Source organism: Elephas maximus, chromosome 5 (genome assembly GCF_024166365.1).
Source record: "Elephas maximus indicus isolate mEleMax1 chromosome 5, mEleMax1 primary haplotype, whole genome shotgun sequence".
Classification (NCBI taxonomy): Eukaryota; Metazoa; Chordata; class Mammalia; order Proboscidea; family Elephantidae; genus Elephas; species Elephas maximus.
In genome coordinates, this window is record NC_064823.1 from 70,850,068 (window position 1) to 70,862,940 (window position 12,873).

Sequence of the window (12,873 nt, forward strand, 5' to 3'; positions counted from 1 at the left end):
GAGGACAGATACCGTGTCTATCTTAAATAAATTGTCGTATATAAAATGCTTAGAATATTTCCTGGCAAGTGGTAAATGCTACATGTGCTAGTTGTTGATATTATTCACTGTAACCTAAGGGTGTCACTAGCACAATGGCTGACATTTTATAAGTTATTCTTGATTCAGAATATTATAGTGCATGAATGAGTATTCTGAACCATTTTTTAAAAATAGACCAATTTTTATTATATAGCCATAGAAAGAATGGGCGATTATGCCAAATTTGTAATGACTCAAGAAGTTGCTCTGTTAAGACCAAATCAAGGATATCGAACACTACAGAACCATCCTCAGTATTCCCAATGTGATTTTTTTATTGGAGTCCATGGACAGGCTTGTTTGCAGATCAGAAGAAGCTTAGTTTTATTTTGGCATTAGAAGCTGCATAATTTTTTATGTTAATCAAAAACCCAGTATTATTCCCCCCCTTTCTCTTTGATGCCAGAACTCTTTCTGAATTTGAGGGAAGGTGCCTGGTCTGTCTCTTTCCTCTCTGGGCCAGGTCCTATCTCCCTCAAGGTTTATTATATATGCCGAGTTATCATCACTTACTGAGAGAGTTATTCCCTCCTCCCTAAGGGGATGGAGAAGTCTATCCGGACTTCATTTTGTTTGTACTATTGTAACAGTCACAAACATTTTTTAAAAGCGTTCAGCTAAATATTCTTGATATTTTTTTTTCTTGTTACTTCCTAAGCAAATAAAATGTCCTTTAAGAGAAGATTTCAGAGGATTAAAAGGAATAAAAAGGTTAAGTTGAGGACTAGCTAAGAATTACTTCAGGGAAAAAGTACCTACATGTATCTGGTTCAACTGAGATCAATTTAAGAATTGAAATGATTGATACATAAATATTTAATTTTAGTTGTCTGATGTAAATATGTAATCTTACTCCTATCAAACATTGATTTGTTGAAGTTAGCTCAACTAAATCCAGGAAAATATTGCAACATAATTGTTTCCTTTAAAGAGCTATAAATTTAGTGAAGGATAGGCTCAACCGTTTTTTTAGTGTTTCTGTTTAGTATGTGTACTTGCAAAATGTTTTGTGAGTGTGAATTTTTAATTTCCAAAAATAGTATTGTAATATATATTTCATTCTAGTTCTTTTCACTCATCACTAAGTTTTTAAGATACATTTTTGTGAAATACATACTTTTAAATGATTATGTGTGAGATTGTGCATTCAGCTCTGTTTTACCTACTCATTTTCTGAGTGATCGAAACATAAATAGCTTTTAAGTCCCTATCACCGTAAGTAACGATACAGCAAACGTCCACGTACAAGTCCCCTTATGGATCCATGAGAGAATTTCTTTGGGATGTGTACTGAGAAGCAGAATACAAGATTCTGGGTACTTCAAGGTTGCTGTTTAGATCCTCTACCATCCTCTTCTCCCAGTAGACATGTATGAGGTCCCTATTCACGTGATCAACACCAGGTCGCATTGTCCATCTTATTTTTTTTCCATGATTGTGGCTAATCTAATGGGTATAAAATGGTATTTTCTTGTTTTAATTTGCATTTCTCTGATTACTAGTTAAATTTAAACATTTCTTGATATGTTCGATGGCCTGTTTAGATCTTTTTCCTGTTGTTTTCATTGCTGTCTTTCTTCCTGATTTGGGAATTCCTTGTAAGTGGGAGATATTAATTTCTTGTCAGTTTTTGACATTTCAAATATCTTCTCCCATTGTATCATCACACTGTTTAAAATTTTTTTCACAATGTCCTTTGCTGATTAGAAATAATTTAATTCTGAACGTAATCACATTCATCATTTTATTTAATTTTGCCATATAGTACGTGATTTTGAATCTGTGTTTTAAAAAGTTCTTATCTGATTCATAATAAAAGTAATCCTTATGTATCTTTAATCCATCTTGAGCTCACCTTTGTATGTGGTTTTAGGTAGAAGTTCAATTTTATTTTCTACTAAAGAGTGAGTCAGTTTTCCCACTACCAACTATGAAACAGTCATCCCCTTTACTGTGATTTTATCATACTTTATTTAGGCTTCCCATGTATATGTGGATGGACCTCTTTCATCAGTACCTTGGTCTGTTTGTTCTTTTCAGCCTCCTACTTGTTTTATTACCATGTTTGGTGAAGGATTATTTTCAAAATCTAAAATTTATATTACATACTATAATTTAACTTCCAAATTTCATGATCATTGTTAACCTCTTTAAGGGCGTTCGTGTTATGTTTAACACTTAAGCTGGTTACCATTATGATCCTTCAAACATACGTGTTAGAAGTTGACCAGTTTCTTTAAATATAATTGTATATGTCCTTAAATTATATTGGAACTCTAAGTCAGTTTCCTTGAATATTATTAAATATAATTGCTTTATTATTTTTTTTTTTTCCATTTTGTCTAAATGTTAAATTTTGCTTTTTGGGAGAAATACAGATTTGAAATTAAGTGAGTTATTGTTATGTTATTTGAAGAGCCTAAAAAGTATATTACATCATGAAATTTTATAAATCATTCAAAAGTTAAAGACAAGTGAATTTTTTTTAACCTGGATAAATAATAACAAATTTCATTTAGGAATATGTTGCTTTCACACCCAAACAAACCAGTCCAAATATCAAATAATAAAAGCCAGTAGTATCTCTCACTGTTTTTGAGTGAATTAATACGTGCCCTGAAGAACATAAATGTATATATGCATAAACCAAAATCAATTAAAATGTCTTCGAATGACACAGTTTTGACCACAGTAAAACACTAAAAGAAATCTACAGTTTCTTGAATCCCAAGTCTTTGCATGCTTTTGTTCACTACCTAGAAAATTTTGATCAATCAAAATAGTAATTTCAGAGTGTAATCTGCAGACACCATGATCACACATGTATATTTTCGTCATTAAATGGAATGTGTATGTACTTTTTAGAGGAAAGGTAGGTAAAAAAATGAAACTTAACTATATAACATTCATTTATGGAAATTTATTTTTTATTCCTTATATTTTTTGTTTAAGCTGTTGGATTAAAAAACCTAAAAATTTGTAATACAGTAAATGGATTAGGTATATAATTTTAACCTCCAAATGCTGAACCAACTAGCATTTATTTGAACTTGGAGATTTTAGTTGTATAGCCTTTGCCCTTCTATTTCCCACCACTCGTTAAGGTTTTAATTGATTATAAAGGAGTTACTGGCAAGGAGACAAGCAGAATGAGGCTAACAGATATGCTTGATTTTTGGTTTCTGAAATAAATGGGAAGCTTTTGGCAAAGGCAGTGCTTTTTTTAGGTTGCTCTCCAAAACAATGAGAATTTAAAAAAAAAAAAACAACACCAAACCCATTGCCATCCAGTTGATTCCGACTCATAGTGACCCTACTGAACTGCCCTACAGGGTTTCCAAGGCTGTCATCTTTATGGAAACAGGCTGCCACATCTTTGTCCCGCGTGGCAGGTGGGTTCCACCAACCTTTTGGTTAGCAGCCAGGTACTTAACCACTGCGCCATCAGGGCTCTTCAGGCATTATTATTTGAAGTTAGAAAAAAAAAGTCATTTCTCCACTGCCAGGAGGTCTATACCAGTTTATTCAAGGTTGTCTTTTATATATTTATTACATGGCATTCCTTCTAAGAGGGGGTTGAGATTATTATAAGAAAACTATGGTAAATTTACATGTGTTTGGTGAAATTATTCACTTTGGCAACATTTCTCCAGAAATTAAAAAGGGAATATTTAGAAAATATTTTTGTCAATATTCAGATGAATTTATAAACTGTACAAATAGCTAAAGATAAGAATAGCATTTCCCCTCTTACTCTTTCCCAAAGGCATTTTTTAAAATAGGCTACATGTGATCAACTGTGAAATGATGTAATTAGGACATGGCTATTTGTGGTAATCATTCTTACGTTTTGGTATGGTGAAGGCTTAGAGTTGCATATTCTTTTCTCTTCCCCTTCCATCCCTCCACTCTTCAACCCCTATCCCTCAACTTCTCTAGTGAGAATGTAAACCCCTACCAGGAAAATGTAAATATATACTTACATTTCACTTGTAGGATACCTAATGTAAAAATTGTAACAGAAACAATACTCTGATTAGCACAAGGTATGAAACTAGTAAAAAGTTAACTATTGTATCCTCAAGATTCATAACAATACTACCTTTTATATTTTAAAGTATATTCCCATAAGGATTTCATAAATGTCTTAATTTTTTTCATTTGCATTCTCCTATTAAGTGAATAATAATATAATACATGTTTAAAATGATACAGATAGAGAAATTTATGAGAAAGATAATAAATAAGTTAGGTGTCAGCAGGTAGATTTTCTGCCCTACTCTGTTATTCCTTCCATACTCCCATCAATTATACATTAGTGTGAAACCTGTGAGAGCCAGAACTCAATGGAGCTGCCTTGTTTTTCCAGGTCTCCCAAGTTTTCCGCCTTTGACACTTTTCTGTCACTCTCTGGGAAATATTTGAGTTTTCCTTCCCTGACAAGTTTTGGCCTTACACAGGCTCCAGGCTTTTCGCAGGTTTTACTTCATTAAACATTATGTATTAGTCTCAGTAAAGTAGAGGGTCAGCGAAAAAGAAGACCCTCAATGACATGGATCGACATAGCGGGCTGCAGCAGTGGGCTTAAACATAACGATCATGAGGACGGTGCAGGACTGGGCAATGTTTCGTTCTTTTGTACATAGGGTCACTATGAGTTGGAACGGACTTAACAGCACCTGATAACAGCATGTATCATATTCTGGGCTAAACACTAAAAAACACAGGTCGTTGACCTCAAGCACGAGGTTCATTTTCTAGGAATGTTGGAGTGGCCTGTTTACTGGAGATACCTTCCATAAATCCTAAGACAATTTTATCTAACCTCTGGTAGGTTTAGAAATAGCCTTGGATGGGATCAGACTAGGTTACTGGCTGTTGACTGTTAGTGCAACGCTGGTATCAAGGCTTGGAAAACCCAGTGCTTGTTTTTCTAGGCGATACGAATGAATATATGTGGATTTGGGGTACATGGTGCGAGGCAATGGCATAGACCTACACACAGGATAGATGAACAAATGTATATACAGAGAGGAAAGAGCAGTCAAAAGGTACAAATTCAAGTCCCATGTATAGTATTTATTAACAGTTTGGGCAAGTCACCTCCTATTTCTGAATCGCCTTTTAATAAAGTGGAAATGTTTCTGGAGGGTTACATGAGATGTTTTTTCATGTGCTTTATGAATTACAGAATATTATATATATATGTTGAAAACAGAAACAGGTGATCAAGTATTAATGATCATTTTTATAATCTTAAAGATGATATTTTAGTTAGAGACCAATTAGATGGTCTCCTGGAAAAAGGTGGCACTTGAATTCAGTCCTCAAAATGGAGGGCTGAGAAAGAGGCTTGTTGAATGGAAGACTATTTGCATAGATATGACCTTTTTATTTACAAAGTATTTTCAGAAATAAGTGTACTGTTTCATTTTTCTATCTTTATAGTGTGTTAGAGATGAAACAAGGACAGCTGTTTTTCTTTAGAGAAAACAATTCAAAGGGATGCTATGTTATTTGCCATACAAACACAAATAATTGTCACTACCTCATGTGGTCTAATTGAAGAAAATATTACACAAACTGAAGTAAAAAGATGGATTAAAGTAAACGTGCAGTATAATATTTAGCAGTTGGTGCATATGCGTGGTTAAAAATAGTAAGGGTTGTAAAGACTAAAATCTGATTTCTTAGTTATATAAAAAGATGGACTTGAACAAGTCTAAATTTTAAAAGAATTGTGTGTGCATGTATATATACAAAGCAAGTAATGAAGCATAAGATCTACTACTGAAGTTAAGAACTAAAACATCAATATCATAAAATCTCGTCATGTGCACTTGCCCCATTTTGTCCCTCACTTCCTCCCAGAAATGATATCCAGAATCTTCTGTTTCTTGGTCCCAAGCTTTACACTGTGAGTGTGTGTATATAGGCAAAATGAAAAAAAAAAAAAAAAAAATTATGTATATACATACACAAGCAAAACAAAACAAATTAATAGATGTATGTGCAACTATGGGAGATTTATTTTTAAAAATGGTTAACATACAGTATGTTGTCTTTTGCAACTTGCTGGTTTTACTCAGCATTGTGTTTCTAAGGTCCATCTATTTTGCTTCATGTAGCTGGTTTGTTCATTTGTAAGTCTGTAATATTCAGTTACATAAATGTAAACTGGTTTTTTTTTAATATTCAGTTACGTAAATATATCAGAAATAATCTGTTCCCCTATTGATAGACGCTTTTATTATTTTCAGATTTTTGGAATTTAAACAATGCTGGTTATGAACAGTGTCATGGGTTGAATTATGTCTCCCCAAAAATGCTTTTATCAGTTTGGCTGGGCAGTGATTCCCAGTATTGTGTGATTTTCCTGTATGTTGTAAACCCGGCCTCTATGATGTTAGTGAGGGAGGATGGGCGGCAGTTGTGTTAGTGAGGCAGATCTCAGTCTGTAAGATTGGATTCTGTCTTGAGGCAATCTCTTGAGATATAAAAGAGAGAAGCGAACAGGGAGACTGGGGACCTCATACCACCAAGAAAGGAGTACCCGGAGCAGAATGTGTCCTTTGGACTTGGGGTCCCTGTGCAGAGAAGCCCCTCGTCTGGAGGAAGGTTGATGAGAAGGTCAACAGACAGAGAAAGCCTCCCCTGGAGCTGACACCCTGAATTTGGACTCTTAGCCTACTTTACTAGTGAGAAAATAAACTTCTCTTTGTTAAAGCCATCTACTTGTGGTAGTTCTGTTACAGCAGGAGTAGATGACTAAGATAAACAGAGATGTGCTTTTGCGTATGTCCTTGTGCATATGTGTGAAAGTTTCTCTAGGGCGTAATCCTTGAAGTGGAGTTGTTGGGTCATATGGTGTACACATGTTCAACTTTACTAGATAATGCCAACTAGTTAATATCAGTCAATAATCTTTTCAATATATATAACTGGTTTCTCCGCACCTTCACCAATTTGTTGTTGTCATACTTAATTTTTAGTATAGAATGGTTTATTTGTTTATTGCTGCTGTAACAAATTGCCACAAATTTAGTGACTTAAAACTACACAGATTTATTGCTGTACAGTTGTGGCCGTCAGAAGTCAAAAACGTGCCTTATGGGGCAAAATTCAAGGTATTCACAGAGCTGCATTGCTCCCAGAGGCTCTAGGGAAGAATCTGTTTTCTTGCCTGTTCCAGCCTCTAGGGACTGCCAGCATTCCTTGACTCATGCTAACATTACTCCAGCCTTTGCTTCAGTTCATAACATCTCCTTTTCTGACTGTTAGTCTCCTACCTCCCTCTAATAAGGACCTTGTCATTACATCACACCAGATAATCTCGTCTACCCCAAACCCCTAGTTTAACCACATTTGCAAAGTTGGTTTTGTTTCGTTCTGCTTTTTTGCCATGTAAGGCAGCATATTCATAAGTTTAAGGGATTAGGGCGTGGACACCTTGGGGGGGCTCACGATTCTGCCTCCCACCGACGGTAACTCACTGTGGTATTAATTTGAGGTTACACTTGTTACTAATGAGGTTCTGCAGCTTTTCATGTATTTGCTGTCCTTTGTGTTTTCGTTTTCTTGAAAATGCCTGTTTGTCTTTGTCCATTTTCTATGAGTTGTTTGCTTTTCTTTTATTGATATCTAGGCATTCTTTATGTATTTTGGATTTCATGCTTTTTTATTACGTAGATGTTACAAATATTTTTTCCCAACTTGTGACTTGTACTTACTTTCTTTTTGTTGACTTTGATTTATAGAAGTTTTTAATTTTGATAGGGTCAGTTGTGTATGTGTGTTTTTAAAAAATTCTTAGCCTGAGGTTATGAAGATATTTTCCAACATTATTTCTAAAACTTTCAAAATATTTTTTCTTTCAAATTAACATATCCCCTCCCTGTGGTGGCAAAGACTTGGCGAGTATAAGCCACTGAAAGCAGAGCTGGTGTAGCTGGAACAGAGACAGGCTCAGTTGAGGGCAGGGGCGTGTGTGACTTAATATTTCTTTGAATCAGTGATTAAGTACTATTGTGGAGATGCATCCAAATTGCCTTAGGATTAAGTAAGGTCATGGACTATTTATGACAGGTTGCCAAGCAGTAAAAAATATTTGAGAATGGCGTTCCAGGCAGAGGAATGAGTGTGTGGCAAAAGCATTAAGGGTTTGAAATTGCATGGCTTGTTCAGGAATTACCAAAACCAGAAACTGGTTGCCAGCAAGTTGAGTCTAACTTGTGTTTCAGAGTAGAATTGTCCTCCATAAGGTTTTTAAGGTTGTGGCCCTTCCAGAAGCAGATTGCCAGGTCTTTCTTCCAAAGTACCTCTGGGTGGGTTTGAACCACCAACCTTTTGGTTAGTAGTCAAGCACTTAACCATTTGCGCCACTCAGGGACTCATGTTCAGGGAATAGCAGATAGGTAGCCTTGAGCATAGATTGAGGGGAGGGATATGCAGAAGATGGAGCTTCAAAATTAGATGCACACCAGATTTTGAAGAGCCTTTTATGCCTTCAAAGGGTTTTGACTTTTTCCCATTGCAGTTAATTATGCCACTTTTAAGGAAAGTTTTATACTGATCTATTTGTGATTTTAAGAAAGAATATAGAAGCAGTATGGAGGGAGTAAAAAAACTGGAGTTAATATTCCCATAGTGTCTTGTCTATAGTAGACACTTAAGGAATTAAATTTCAGCAATGCCATTGCTTAGAATATATTTACATTTTTTTTTCCAGAATCAACCACAGTCTACAGTGCATATTTTTGATTATTAGTAGTGGATTTTCAATCTGTTAAATGGATTTGATATTTAGTAATAAGCAAAAGTTATTTGGAGGAAGTTTGGCAACTAAACCAAATGAGCAAGCTGGGTAATTCCATTTTTGGTAAAACATGACATGTGACAACACTGATTTTTAGATGTAGCTTATAAAATGCTTGAGTGCAATTTTTTAAAGAGGAATTTTAAAAACTGTTTTGAGCTATGTCAGCATCATTATGTATATGGAGCCTTCGAAAGTAACTCATTGTAAAAGCAACATTTATCTAGATGTTTAAGTAGTGATATTTAGAGAAACACGAGATGAAAAACTCACGTAAAAATCCTCGTTACTGTATAATCAATTTGTGAAGAAGCCAACATCTAATTTACATCATGATTTTTGTTGATGTCATTATTTTATGAATATTTTTTATTTGTGAGATTTCACTGGTATAACTCTATGTAATCTTGTGTATCTGTCATTTTCCTTCCATTACTTTCTGATCACAGCCTATATTCCAGCCCCGTTCGGTACTGATTGGTTATTGATCCTGGGAAGCTGACTTCCTCTTTGGGGTGTTCCTAGTTCTCAGTGTGTTGTTGATACATAAACTCCCTGTGGAGGATTCTGGCTTGCTGCCTTTCGTTTTGTCATCATCTGCTTACCAACCAGACCTAACTCCCTATTAGTGGTGATTTTTTTTCCCTTCTGTCCCTGCCTTCACATTGATAGTTCTTTCCCTCTGAATTTACACCTATTTTCCTGGATACGTTTTTAAAATACACTGTGGATTACCCGAAACCTAACATTAGTGCTCATAATTTTTTTTTTTTAAAGTAATAAAATTACACTTAAACAAATAAGTTTAAAAATAAACCAGTTAAAAAATTTAGGGAACCCCACCCTTTGGCCTATTGTGATGACCTTATCTTTGGCTTCAGCTACTTCTAATTCATTCATCCTTCAAACTTTTTTTTTTTTTAATAATTTTTATTGTGCTTTAAGTGAAAGTTTACAAATCAAGTCAGTCACACAAAAACCCATATACACCTTGATACATACTCCCAATTACTCTCCCCATAATGAGACAGTCTGCTCTCTCCCTTCACACTGTTTTCGTGTTCTTTTCGCCAGCTTCTATTCCCCCCCACCCTCTCATCTACCCCCCAAGCGGGAGATGCCAGCATAGTCTCAAGTGTCCACCTGATCCAAGAAGCTCACTCCTCACCAGCATCCCTCTCCAACCCATTGTCCAGTCGGATCCATGTCTGAAGGGTTGTCTTCTGGAATGGTTCCTGTCCTGGGCCAACAGAAGGCCTGGGGGTCATGACCACCAGGGTCTTTCCAGTCTCAGTCAGACCATTAAGCCTGGTCTTATGAGAATTTGGGGTCTGCATCCCACTGCTCTCCTGCTCCCTCAGGGGTTTTCTGTTGTGTTCCCTGTCAGGGCAGTCATTGGTTGTAGCTGGGCATCATCTAGTTCTTCTGGTCTCAGGATGATGTAGTCGCTGGCTCTTGTGGCCCTTTCTGTCTCTTGGGGTCGTAATCGCCTTGTGTCCTTGGTGTTCTTCATTCTCCTTTGATCCAGGTGGGTTGAGACCAATTGATGCATCTTAGATGGCTGCTTGCTAGCGTTTAAGACCCCAGACGCCACTCTTCAAAGTGGGATGCAGAATGTTTTGTTAATAGATTTTATTATGCCAATTGACTTAGATGTCCCCTGAAACCATGGTCCCCAGACCTTCTGCCCCTGCTACACTGCCCTTGGAAGCATTCAGTTTATTCAGGAAACTTCTTTGCTTTTGGTTTAGTCCAGTTGTGTTGTCTTTCCCTTCACCTAAAGTAGTTCTTATCTACTATCTAATCAGTAAATAACCCTCTCCCACCCTCCCTCCCTCCCCCCTCTCGTAACCACAAAAGAATGTTTTCTTCTCAGTTTAAACTATTTCTCAAGTTCTTATAATAGTGGTCTTATACAATATTTGTCCTTCTGCAACTGACTAATTTCGCTCAGCATAATGCCTTCCAGGTTCCTCCATGTTAGGAAATGTTTCATAGATTCCTCACTGTTCTTTATCGATGTGTAGTATTCCATCGTGTGAATATACCATAATTTATCCATTCATCCATTGATGGGCACCTTGGTTTCTTCCATGTTTTTGCAGTTGTAAACAGTGCTGCAATAAACATGGGTGTGCTTATATCTGTTCGTGTAAAGGCTCTTATTTCTCTAGGATATATTCCAAGGAGTGGGACTGCTGGATCCTATGGTAGTTCTATTTCTGGCTTTTTAAGGAAGCGCCAAATTGATTTCCAAAGTGGTTGTACCATTTGACATTCCCACCAGCAGTGTAGAAGTGTTCAAATCTCTCCACAGCCTCTCCAACATTTATTATTTTGTGTTTTTTGGATTAATGCCAGCCTTGTTGTTTTTTGTTGGAGTAAAATGAAATCTCATTGTAGTTTTGATCTGCATTTCTCTAGTGGCTAATGATCGTGAACATTTCCTCATATATCTGTTAGCTACCTGAATGTCTTCTTTAGTGAAATGTCTATTTGTATCTTTTGCCCATTTTTTAATTGGGTTATTTGTCTTTTTGCAATTCAGTTTTTGCAGTATCATGTAGATTTTAGAGATCAGGCGCTGATCAGAAATGTATAGCTAAAAACTTTTTCCCAGTCTGTAGGTAGTCTTTTTACTCTTTTGGTGAAGTCTTTGAATGAGTATAAGTGTTTGATTTTTAGGAGCTCCCAGTTATCTAGTTTTTCTTCTACATTCTTTATAATGTTTCATATACTGTTTATGCCATGTATTAGGGCTCCTAACGTTGTCCCTATTTTTTCTTCCATGATCTTTATTGTTTTAATATGTTTAGGTCTTTGATACATTTTGAGTTAGTTTTTGTGCATGGAGTGAGGTATGGGTCTTGTTTCATTTTTTTGCAGATGGATATCCAGTTCTGCCAACACCATTTGTTAAAAAGACTGTCTTTTCCCCATTTAACTGATTTTGGGGCCTTTGTCAAATATCAGTTGCTCATATGTGGATGGATTTATGTCTGGATTCTCAATTCTGTTCCATTGGTCTATGTATCTGTTGTACCGGTATCAGGTGTTTTGACTACTGTGGCGGTATAATAGCTTCTAAAATCAGGTAAAGTAAGGCCTCTCACTTTGTTCTTCTTTTTTAGTAATGCCTTATTTATCCGGGGCCTCTTTCCCTTCCATATGAAATTGGTGATTTGTTTCTCCATCTCATTGAAGAATATCCTTGGAATTTGGATCGGAATTGCATTAAATGTATAGATCGCTTTTGGTAGAATAGACATTTTAATGATGTTAAGTCTTCCTATCCACGAGCAAGGTATGTTCTTCCACTTATGTAAGTCTCTTGGTTTCTTGCAGAAGTGTACTGTAGTTTTCTTTGTATAAGTCTTTTACATCTCTGATAAGATTTATTCCTAAGTATTTCATCTTCTTGTTGGCTACTGTAAATAGCATTGATTTGGTGATTTCCTCTTCGATGTTCTTTTTGTTGGTGTAGAGGAATCCAACTGATTTTTGTGTGTTTATCTTCTCTCCTGATACTCTGCTGAGCTCTTCAATTAGTTTCAGTAGTTTTCTGAAGGATTCCTTAGGTTTTTCTGTGTATAAGATCATGTCATCTGCAAATAGAGATACTTTGACTTTTTCCTTGCCAATCTGGATGCCCTTTATTTCTTTTTCTAGCCTAATTGCTCTGGCTAGGACTTCCAGCACAGTGTTGAATAAGAGTCATCCTTGAAACTTTTACTGAGCACCATTTATTCATCAATCATTTATTGCTTGTTTCTTGTTTCCAGGTATGTTAGTTATTGGGGAAAACAAGTTGAATAGGACCTGGGCCTTGACTTCCATAATCTTATATCAGTTGTCCAGAGCTGGAAGAAGACAAACAAAATAGCAGTTGCATAGCAGTCTGAAAAATACTGTGATAAAGATATGCACGAGATATATGGAAACAAAGAAGAGGGCATCTCAGTCAAACTGGGAGAAGA

At 36.0% G+C, this 12,873-nt stretch overlaps 1 protein-coding gene across 7 annotated transcripts in view; it reads left to right on the forward strand.

The window, feature by feature from the left end:
• Positions 1-12,873, forward strand: part of WDFY3 (WD repeat and FYVE domain containing 3) — a 351,994-nt gene that overhangs the window by 119,192 nt on the left and 219,929 nt on the right. The window lies entirely within an intron of this gene.